Genomic DNA, 12,192 nt, shown 5'->3' with positions numbered 1-12,192 from the left:
AAAGATGTTTAACAGTGTTTTCTCTGGTCCCCTGATGAACTTCTTTCAGAGATAATTTTCCAAATCTTCTCATATTCTTTCACATCAATTTAACCATGGTTAAATGTCCTGGAATAAATGTCCTAGTAACCTAGTAATTCATGTTAACTTTTTGTTTTTGCTTTTTAAGTAAACTTTTTTATTTTAGAATAGATTTCAATTTACAGAAATATTGTGAAGATAGTATCAAGACTTCCCACACTCCCCATTGCCAATTTTCCCTTTATTAACATCTTTTCATTAGTAAAGTACATTTATCACAATGTTCAACTGATGTGGATACATTATCAACTAAAGTCCACACTTTATTCCAATTTTCTTATTTATTTTATTTTATTTTATTTTATTTTATTTTATTTGAGAGAGAGAGAGCACAGCACAGCAGGCTGTGTGCTGTCAGTGCAAAGCCCAAAACAGGGCTTGACCCATGAACCATGAGATCATGACCAGAACAGAAACCAAGAGTCCGATGCTTAACCGACCGAGCCACCCAAGTATTCCCTTAGTTTTTACCTAACATACTGTTAGTGTTCTAGGATCTCATCCAGGATACCAAATTACATTTAGTTGCCAGGTCTCCCTACGCTAGTCTTAGCTATGATAGTTTGTCAGACTTTTTTTGTTTTTTGATGCCTTTAACAGTTTTGAGGAGCACTGGTCGTGTATTTTGTAAACTGTCCTTCAATTACGATTTGTCCAATAATTTCTCCAGGATTAGATTAGGATTTAGGATTTGAGAGGAAGATCAAGAGGTAAAATGACATTTTCATCACATCATGTCAAAGTACATACTATCAACATGACTTATCACTGTTGATGTTGACCTTGATCACCTCACAAAGGTAGTGAGATCTCTCAAAGATTTGTCAGATCTCTCCACTGTATGTTACTCTGCTCTTTTTGCTGCTTCTATGCTATACTCTGGGGAAGAAAGTTACTGTGCACAACTCACACTTACGGAATGGCAAGATATGCTCTTTCTCCTTGAGGGTGGAGTACCTATATCAAATATTTGGAATCTACTGCTTGAAGATTTGTCTCTCCTTCTCCGTTATTTACATCAGTATGTTCCTGTGGATATTTATTTTCTGTTTTAGGTTATAATTAAATACTAATTTGTTTTCTTGCTTACATATTTCCAGCTTTACACAGCAAAGCTTTTACATCTGGCTTTGTGTCCCTTTGATATTTCCCTATCTTGTGGGGTTTTTTTGAACTCTTCCTCAATTTCTAGCACTGCAAGATGCTCCAGGATGATCTTGTATGGATATTTTTTGCAACATTCCTAAAATCAGCGTTTCTCCATGAGGCCCTGGTTTCTTTTTTGGAGAATGGTATTAGAAACTAAGAGGTGGGTGCTAAGTATACTTTTTGCTACTTGGGTATCATTGCTTTTAAGACCTTTCAGCTGACAGAGAAAATATATGTGTTTATATTAACCCATGTATAGGCACATATCTATAAATATTTCTCTCTAATGCATATCCATTTGTATCTATACTAAGATAAACATGACCTCATATTGATTTATCCATCTCTAATCCATGGATTCTATGTATAGTGGTTTCTGAATGGTTACCCTGTACCCCAGAAGGAAATGTTCTAAACTAGAGTATAGTAGGGAGTGGGGCTGAAAATAGGGTTAGTAGAACGCTTTGATAAAAATGTGAGAATTAGATACCTAGACTTCCTTTCCCATTTTAAGAAGGTGGGTAACCTGAGCCAACCTATGTATTATGCACAGCAGGCACAAGCCCACAATTCTTTTGGAGACCCATAAGAATGTTTTAATTTCTTGTACATTCAGAGCTAAAAAGTGAGTTTCAATCAGCCTGGATTATATTTGTCTTTACAAACACAATCATAAAGTATAATTTTTGTTTTATTTTTTTAAGGAGGAAGGTACTCATGAAGGCAAATGAGTGTCATCATGCAGTCCTGTGAAAAATATTAGGAGAGTTTATTTGATTTGTGGAGACGTTGAAACAGAGTTCGAGATTTAGGCACTTTGTTTAAAGGAGACAGGCTAATGATGCTGATAAAGGGGGACAGAAAATGGAAAGTCTGGTCACTAAAACGCCCAATTCCTGGGTCTTTCTCTACTTCTACAAACAGGCTTTTATGATTTTTTTTAATTTATTTTTTTAAACTGGCTTAATCAATCTCTATGCCAGAGTAAAGAATGAAGGATTAATTTTGAGAGAATTGACAGACTCCAAAGAAAAAAAATCCACAATTACCCAATGAAAAAGCATTTTGTCAAGCTATAGCCATACAGTAATGCTACCAGCCCACAAATCCTAGCTCTGAAAAATAGCTTCTAACTCATAAATGCTTTCATCTTAATTATAAGTAGGACACAGAAAGCATTGTCATATACCATAAGGTCTCTAATTAAAAAAGAAAAGAAAAGAAAAAAATATTAAAGCAGAGAGAATGCTAATGCAGGGGGCAAAAAACTTCCCTCAAAGAACAAAGAAAGAAAGAAAAGAAACCTAATTTTAATAGTCTCAGAGAAATAAAGATAATGTATTATATCTAAAAACATGAAAAATATGCATAGTTGATTTTTTAAATATTTATTATTTATTTTGAGAGAGAGAGGGGGGAGAGAGAGAGAGAGAGAGTATGTGCATGAGTGGGAGGGGCAGAGAGAGAGGGAAAGAGAGAATTGCAAGCAGGCCCCGGGCTCTCAGTGCACAGCCCAATGCAGCGCTCGATCCCACAAACTCTGGGATCATGACCTGAGCTGAAATCAAGAATAGGCTGCTTAAACTACTGAGCTACCCAGGTGCCCAGCATGCTTGATTTTTTAAAACATACATTTAGGCAATAAGGACGAGCTCCTGGAAATTACACATATAATAGAAAAACATAAAATACAATAAAACATATAGAATATACATATAGAATATAGAATATAGAGTAAATCTCCCAGGAAACAGACCAAAAAGAAAGAAAAGAAAAGATATGAGAAAATAAATTAATCAAAATAGAAGTACAATTTTATGACAAATAGGAGTCCCTAATGATGAGACTAGAGAAATCCAAAGCAAACGATGTAAAAGGGCATAAAATAAGTAAACTCCTAGAACTTAAATACTCAAAGGGCCTATGAAATACCTTAAATTCAAGAATAAAAATACCCACACCAAGACAAATTATTTTTGAAATTTTAGGGCAGAAAATAAAAGTTCCAGACAAAAAAAAAAAAAAACAAAAAAACAAAAAAACAGAGTACCAGAAATCAGATTTCTTGTCTATAATATTGTAAGCTAGAACAAGGGCCAATGTGTTTAAAATTTTAAAGCTATAATTTTACATCCAAAACACAAACTATTTCCAACTTATAATTCTATATCCAGACAAAATGTCAACCATGAAGTTATAATAAAGGTATCAAACGACATGGAAAGTTTTTAAACAATTAGTCCTGTAGACCATTTCTCAAGGGGCTACTGGACAATACATTGCTTCAAAACAAAAATTCAAAAGAAGATATTGAAACTGATAAATCAGCTGATACATTTTGAAGTGATTGAGGAAGTTTGTGTAACTCTGGCAAAGATTTTGACAATGAATTAGTTTTAGCTATTAGATTAATTCAGCGAATAGCCCAAAAAAGTAATGACTAACAACACCATGGAAAACGAAAAGATGGGATAAAAAAGGAAGAACAGTATACTACGTGGCTTAATTGTGATGAAAATGTTTGCATATAATAGTGAAAATATTGATTACTGTTTTATAGATGTGGTATATTAATACATGTGGAGGTGGTGAATGTGTGTGTGCATGATGTAAGCAAACTAAATCCATATCCTCCTAAGCCTCTTGAATATGTCCCCCTCTTCCGATCTCACCAACCTTGTCTTTCACGTCTTACCCGGACTCCTCTAGCAAATTACTAACTGATTGTTGTACATGCATTCTTTCCATAGTCTGTTCTGCATTCTACAGCCAAAGCACACTTTTCTACAGGCAAGTCCAGTCATATCACATTGTACCCTTTAAAGGATTCCCAAAGCCCTAGGACAAAGACCCTCGTCTTTGCTATGGCCCTCTAGGTTCTACATGATCTAGATCCTTCCTACTCTAATTCATTACTTTGTATCCCTCGTCCCTTCACTCTCTTTATTTCACTAGCCTTTCAAAGATGTCATAGAAACTTTCCTGCATAGAAGTGTATCACATGCTATTCCTTCTTTTCAGAAAGCTTGTCTCCCACTTATGTCCCTGGTATTACCTCCGCTGAGTTGGCCCATTGTCCTACACATCTTGACTCAAGTATCATTTGCTCAAGGATGTTTTCTGATCTCCAATAATAGAAACTAAGTAATAGCCATTTACCAATTCTTTCTAAAACATCCTACTTGAATTTCAAAGGAATGGTTTTCTATTTGCATTCATATTATGTTTATTCAGGCTATAACTAATTGAATTACATAATTAAAATAACAAGTAAAACTATAGCATAAAAAAGTTTAAGAACAAATGCAACTGATGTAATAAGGGCACAATAGAATGCGTAGGAACAAAAAGTGAGCATATTAGTGAGCAGCCTACTCCTTGCTAGTGCTTAGCATGGCTGCTACCTCAGCCATGAAGTTTTATAGAGTAATGGAAAGTATCAGGGAATGAGGGGTGTCAGTTAAAAAAGGGTCAGGTGAAAAAGCTTCTACTACATTTGGTTCATTCTTAAAAGTTCTGTGAGGCAAAGACATGTTTGCATTGGCTTATCAGGTTAAAGCTATGGTCTAGCATAGTCAGTGCATGAAACAGTAGATACTCAACAAAGATTCTGCAAATAAGTGAATACAAAAAACATGAAGTTTGTAAACAGTCTGGTGGCTACTGATCACATATCCCCCACGTCTGTTTCACTGATACTGTCTGGAACATTTGTGCTGACCTTCGTGTTCTTTGCCTTGCAAATAATTTCCACAGCACTCTGTAATTGTGTTGGTAATTGTGTTGTTCAAAAAGCTCTAATCCACAAATTAACTGTGCTTTAGAGCATGATTAAACTCCAAAAAGCAAAATTGCTGAGGAAAATCCATTACTATTATCTAAACAGCTGAACGACTTCCCAAAATATTCATAACACAAATTGTTCTTCTAAAGGCAAAAATGAAAATTGTTTATGATTTGCAGAAAGGCTAAGTTAAATAAAAAATGTTAGCAAGGCTTAAGGGGGCAAAGATAATATATTCTCTGTATAACTGGGCATCTTTAAACTTATTTTAAACATTAAATTATTTAAACTACAAAAAAATATCATACATGGAACTTAAGTAAATTTGTTCTGAATAATAAGAAGGAATTAAAAACTGTAACATAGATAATTATATTTGGGTTGATATCACTACTAATGATTTTAATTATACTTAGTAGGAATAAAAGGAAAAAAAGCAGACACACTTTATCAGACACAGACATAATAGGGCATACTTGATCTTTTTGCTTATTCTCTTTACAGTTGCTTGTATTTTTTATTACCTTTTTTAAATTACAAAGATATTACATGCTTTCAGTGACAAATAAAACCTAAAAAAAGTTGAGAATCTGTACACACCCCTGGATAACCACTACTTTGATCCTTTTATGTACAAACATATATCTATAGCTATATAGATTTGTATATAATATATAATGTATGTATAATGTATAATATGTAATATATATTATATTACTTTCATAAGAATTGTATGATACTAATCCATTAATTGGAACTTTGCTTTTAAATTTTTGTTAAGATTGTAGATCTTCCTTTAGTTCAGTATATATAGATATGTTTAATTTTTAGATCTCTCTCATTTTAAATTATATTAGTTTACTTATTGAAACTATGAAGTCATAAGTGCCTAATGCTGAAAAATGTGTTTGTTAGAATAAAATACTTTTGCTTTATGTGCTCTATTAGAAATTCAAGATAACAATCCTTTACAAATATTTAATGTTAAGGGATATGATGCATTACTTTCAATGTTCAACCATATTTCCTATTCCAAACATGCAAATGTCTACCAAATGCTATTAGAAATTTTAAAACCTCTAATTGTTACCCCAGAAAACACTAATAGGATAAATGTTTAGATAAGTCAGTGCTGAACTCTTGCAAATTTCATTTCAAAATTCCCAGTCATATTATATTCATATCCCCTGGTTGCACAGGTTTTAGAGCTTGTTGTGTGCTAAGACACACTGTGAGAAGAAAAGAGGAGAAAGGCAACAACTAGAATATTTCACATCACTAATCAAAATAATTTCTATAAAATTATGCCAACTACACCATAAATATATTGACCAATTATGCCATTTCTGCAGGGATCTCAGTATAATAGTATTCATGGAAGAATTACAATGATAAAGTTCCGAAAAATAGAAGTGCTCTTTTTTCTTTTCTGTCATCACAGTTTTATAGCAGATATGTGTTTAGCAAGTTTCATTTCCTTCTATGACAATTCATGGAGGAGTAAAACCTTTTTTCCTCCTCATGCCCACAGACGCAGTATTTGAAATGCTCTTCATTCTGTCCTGAATTCCAACAAGTCTTTGAGACTTAAAGAAGCCAATGCAAAGAAGGACATCTTCTTTCCAGAATTTGACTCTTAAAGTCTCATAGAGATGAAGCAATGGTAATGATTTCAGAGAACACTTGTATAGGATAGAAATCTACTTCGTCTATACTCTAGCTGAGGAGGAGGAATGCTTTAGCCTTGAGACACCCTTTTATTTTGTCTCTATGTGGATGAATGTCTCTTGGATAGAGCTACTACAAAAGTAATAGGCAAACAGCCCACATCATATTCATTCAGTGTGCACGCCCATGTAAATGTCCATGTTGATTGCACTATACCTTGAAACGGGAAGCATCTTTAAAAGAAACATCAGGGGCAAATTAACAGTATTTCACCAAGTGATATATTCATTCAAAACAGAAAAGTGAAATATAAGGGCTACAGTCTGCCGCTTTCTAAGGTCAGTTTTATAAGCAACTTTGTTCACAAAATTTTATAACCACCTCCATCCCACACTCACCTAGGAAATGAAAACAGCTAATTTTAATTCTATTGGGTCACAATCTGAAGAAAGATTTGTATGATATATAAAGAATCATAATCTGTAAATTCTTGGCTCAACTTTAAATACACAGTGAGGAAAAGTAACTTTTTTCAGAAAGGATATTCTACTCCAGTCTTACTTCCCCACAAGAATCATCTATTTTTATATCAGTCAGAGAAAAAGTTACGCTTCAGTGACAGGCTATTTCCCAAATCTCAGAGAGTTAAAACATTATAGGATAATTTCTCATTCATATTACCTGTCTATTATGAATCCAGGTGGTTCTTTGTTCTGGATTGTTCTTATTCTGAATCCAAGCTGAAGGGCTCACTCTCTGGGAAAGTGCTGGTCCCAGTGGCAGAGATGAAGAGCTCTGGAGAATCTTGTGCCAGACAGGGACTCTCATGCTTCATCTTTGCCTCACAACTCATTGGCCCAAACTAGTCACATGGCTCCATTGAGTTACAGGGTCAGGATTACCAGTCCTGAGAAGTTAATGAATGCCTGGAAGGAAGAGAAACAAAAATACTACTGCTAAATAGCATTAATGAACATGCTGTCTACCAAATACTCACCTTCTCTCCCTCCTTCAGAAAAGAAATATTTATCCTCTCCCCCATGATTCCCCCATGATTCCATGATTCCCCCATGGAATCAATTCCATGACCCCAGACCCCATCCAGGCTTGGCATCAAACCCAAACCCAGCATCAAGTGTGTCTAGCTCCTCTTGATCTGAAGACCAATGGACTAAACAGTTATCTGCAAATGTCAACTCAATACTCAACAGTGGAACAACGACAGAATACCTACAATCACACTCACTCTTGTCACAGAATATTTAGTCAAAATTATGGTCTATTTGGCAATATAACTCTCTTTAAGACTTTGTAAACTTTTTCCCTATTTAAGTCAGATCCATGTGTAACATTATTTTTAGTTATCCTTTCTTAGATATATTACCTTTCTTTGTTATTTTATCACCGCCAACCTTCTTTTTCCTCCAGCCTTAATTATAAGATACTTGATTCTTGCAGATTTTGGTTGGAGAGTCACATGCTTAATCTCTTTTCTCTCAATCATTTTATTCAAATGAATAGGCCTCCTAGATACTATAGCCTCATTTGGACCATTGTTCTAAGATTTTTTAATCCATTCAGAGTTTTTATAATAGAGGTGACAGCCTTATTTTAAATTTGAAACTTGCCATAAGAATGAATTTTAATTGACCTTTATTTGTCAAAAATTGCCTCAGTTTTATCTTTCACCAATTTTGGATGAGAATTAGCTGCCTCTTACAAGGTTCGATGGCTAAAATTCTTCTTCTTTTTAAATATATTGTCTTAATTCTTGTTTAATTTTGAAAGAGAGAGCAAGCAGGGAAGGGGTAGAGAGAGGTGGAGACAGAGGGTCCAAAGCGGGGATCCAAAGTGGTTCTGTGCTGACAGCAGAGAGCCCCATGCAGAGCTTGACTGAACCCCTGAACTGTGAAATCATGACCTGAGCTGAAGTAGATGCTTAACCAGTTGAGCCACCCAGGCACCCTGGTGGCTAAAATTCTTAACTATTCTCTTTAATTACTGTTTACAAGTTGGTTAATTCTTTTCTATTCTCTCTCTCTTTTCTCTCAATATCTCCTCTTTCTCTCATTTCTCTCTCTCTTCCTCTTTCTTCCCATCCCTCCCTGTCAAATATCAATAGTAACTCCATACATGCTTTCACTTTTCTGTTTTATAACACCTTTCTTTAAAATTACAGCTGCATTTGGTATATTATCTGCCTATCAGATGAATGTAGATTATGGTTTTACCACATATTTCATCACTAAATAATATGAATTACCATTCTTCCAGCTTCAAATACCAGTTTCCTTGCTTTCCACTCTATGTTTCCTAAGTAATGACAGACATTATAGGGATTTGGTTTTAACAATACACCAATTGAGGAGCCTAGGTTGTTCAGTGGGTTAAGCATCTGACTTCAGCTCAAGTCATGATCTCATGGTTCATGGGTTGGAGCCCTGCATCTAGCTCTGTGCTGACAGCTCAGGGCCTGGAGCCTCCTTCAGATTCTGTGTCTCCCTCTCTCTCTGCCCCTCCCCTGCTCATGCTCTGTCTCTCTCTGTCTCTCACAAATAAATAAAAAAACTTAAAAAAAAAACAATACACAAGTTATAGGTAACAACATCTGTATTAGTAATATAGGTTATGCTGTTATAACAGATAATTCCATAATTCTAGTAGCTTTAGATGGTTTATTTTTCATTCATATTATATGCCCATCAAAAGTTAACAAGAAGCTATGTTCTGGGTGTCATTACTCTACAACCCAGGCCAACAAAGGAGCTACAATCTGAAATATTTCTGAGCTCTGAAGGGTCTTGCACCAACAGTTAAATGCTCTGCCCCAGAAGTGATATATATTACTTTTTCTCAGGAGTCCCTGTGGAAAACCAGCTTCTCTACTACACCTGTGCTAAATATCTTATTTCTCTAGATCTATTCTTTTTTTTAATATGAAATTTTTTGTCAAATTGGTTTCCATACAACACCCAGTGCTCATCCCAAAAGGTGCCCTCCTCAATACCCATCACCCACCCTCCCCACCCTCCTATATTAATCCTCAGATTGTTCTCAGTTTTTAAGAGTCTCTTATGGTTTGGCTCCCTCCCTCTCTAACCCTTTTTTTTCTTCCTTCCACTCCCCCATGGTCTTCTGTTAAGTTTCTCAGGATCTACGTAAGACTGAAAATATATGGTATCTGTCTTTCTCTGTATGACTTATTTCACTTAGCATAACACTCTCCAGTTCCATCCATGTTGCTACAAATAGCCAGATTTCATTCTTTCTCATTGCCACGTAGTATTCCATTGTGTATATAAACCACAATTTCTTTATCCATTCATCAGTTGATGGACATTTCCATAATTTGACTCTTGATGGCTCTTTCCATAATTTGACTATTGTTGAAAGGGTTGCTATAAACATTGGGGTACAAGTGCCCCTATGCATCAGCACTCCTAGATCCCTTGGGTAAATTCCTAGCAGTGCTATTGCTGGGTCATAGGGTAGATCTATTTTTAATTTTTTGATGAACCTCCACACTGTTTTCCAGAGCAGCTGCACCAGTTTGCATTCCCACCAACAGTGCAAGAGGGCTCCTGTTTCTCCACATCCTCTAGATCTATTCTGTACACTTTTGCATACTGTTCTGTGACTTGGAAGGCTACCTTCTTGTCCTAGGACTTCCAGTTGGGTTCAAGCACTGGAGGTACCAGTAAGTAATTGGAAGGCAGGAGACCAGGTTGAATTATTTGTTCTGCCATGTCCCTCACTCTGGGGTCACTGTGGATAGATTGTGTTCTTCCACTGACTGCCCAATTTCCAGTCAGGTAGCCCTCTATGTTCAGCTGCACTCTTCAGGTTCTGAAACCAGATAACCATTCCCTCCCCTTGTCCCTTCAGACCTAAGGATAACAGATTTCTCTGTTGCTAACTCTAGAGTTCTACCTTGTCATTTATTGGTTTCTGTAAACTCTGCCACAACCTAACAGTCATATTTTTATTAAACATTTCTCTCATTATTCTGTTTGTGCCATTTTTTTCTGCCAGGATCCTGATTTATCTACCACTAACATAAGAGGGAGCCAGAAAGCAAAATCCAGCCTACTTCCCAGAAACTAGAGGGCTATTAGTATTTGAATAAGACCACTAATAACCACTAGAATGTTCTCTTCATCAAAGTCCCCAGATATAGTTATTATCTGGTTAATTCTATAATGTTAAGAATCTGTCCCTGTTACAGTGAGATTTTTCAAACCATGCATAAAAATAAGATCAGAACAGACAGGACAATTCTCAAATTCAATTCCCAAATAAAGAACAGAGCTCATATTTGTATAGATTTTTTTTAGGTAAGTATCACTGACAATCACCTCTACATCTCAGTGTTTGTTTGAAGTTTATAAATATGAACCAAGTCTCCAAAACTCTATCCTTAGCCTCACCTTTTCTCATAAATTCTGCTGTTAGAAGACCCCTTATTGCATCTTTGATTCAGCTTTACTACATTCTCAATGTCTCTTTTGACTTGTCCTTCTAAAACATAAAAGATTCTCTCCTTATATGGCCAATTTAAATTTCCAAGTAAGAGAATTTAATAAGTCCAACTCGTCACCATTTTTATTATTTGGATAGAGATTTCTTTACAAAATGTTTCCACTAGCTGCTTTCTAATATATAACTTGGCTATCCATGAGCCTCATGACCTACTGAAGTCCAATCAACTATAGCTAAGAGAGTCATAGAAAATCGGGCAGAGATTCAGGGGTGAAAGAATCACCAGGATAGATGAGATCTCCTTATAAGAAGAGTCTGTAGGTAGGGCAGTCATTCTGAGGCTTGTCTTAATACTACAACAAAATCTCAATTATACACTGAAAGAAACATTACCAAGAGTCAGTTACACCTGGAATATTATATAGTCTGAAATAAAATAAGAGAACCAGGCAGCTGACACACAGAGTTGTTTTTTTTTTTTTTTTAAAGAACTTTAAAATTTTATTTATTTATTTATTCATTTTGAAAAAAAGAGCAATGAGATGGGGAGGTGCAGAGAGAGAGGGAGAGAAAGAGAATCCCAAGCAGGCTCTGCACTGTCAGTGCAGACCCCAGTGCGGGGCTTGATCCCACGAACCATGAGATAATAACTTGAGCCAAAATTAGGAGTAAGATGCCCAACCAACTGAGCCACCCAGATGCCCCTAAAAAAGACAAAGAAATTTGGAAACTAGGAGGCGATATAACAGAATTGGTATTACTTAAACTAGTGGCTCCTAATTTGGCATCTGAACCAGCAACATCAGCATCAACTTCTAGATGATCTGTTGGAAATGTAAATTCTTGGTCTCTACCCTAGACTGATTGGATCAGAAATCCTAGAAATGGGACTCAGCACTCTGCTTGAATTCACCTTCCAGCTAATTCTGAAAAATGCTGCCGTTGAGACCCCCTGTCTGTCCTACTCCAGTGCTTCACAAGCTTTAGTTAACATGCAATCACCTGGGGGTTCTGTTAAAATGCAGATTCTG

Source organism: Panthera pardus, unplaced genomic scaffold (genome assembly GCF_024362965.1).
Source record: "Panthera pardus isolate Hobbes unplaced genomic scaffold, ASM2436296v1 HiC_scaffold_7, whole genome shotgun sequence".
Taxonomy (NCBI): domain Eukaryota; kingdom Metazoa; phylum Chordata; class Mammalia; order Carnivora; family Felidae; genus Panthera; species Panthera pardus.
Note: the sequence above shows the minus strand (reverse complement) of the source record.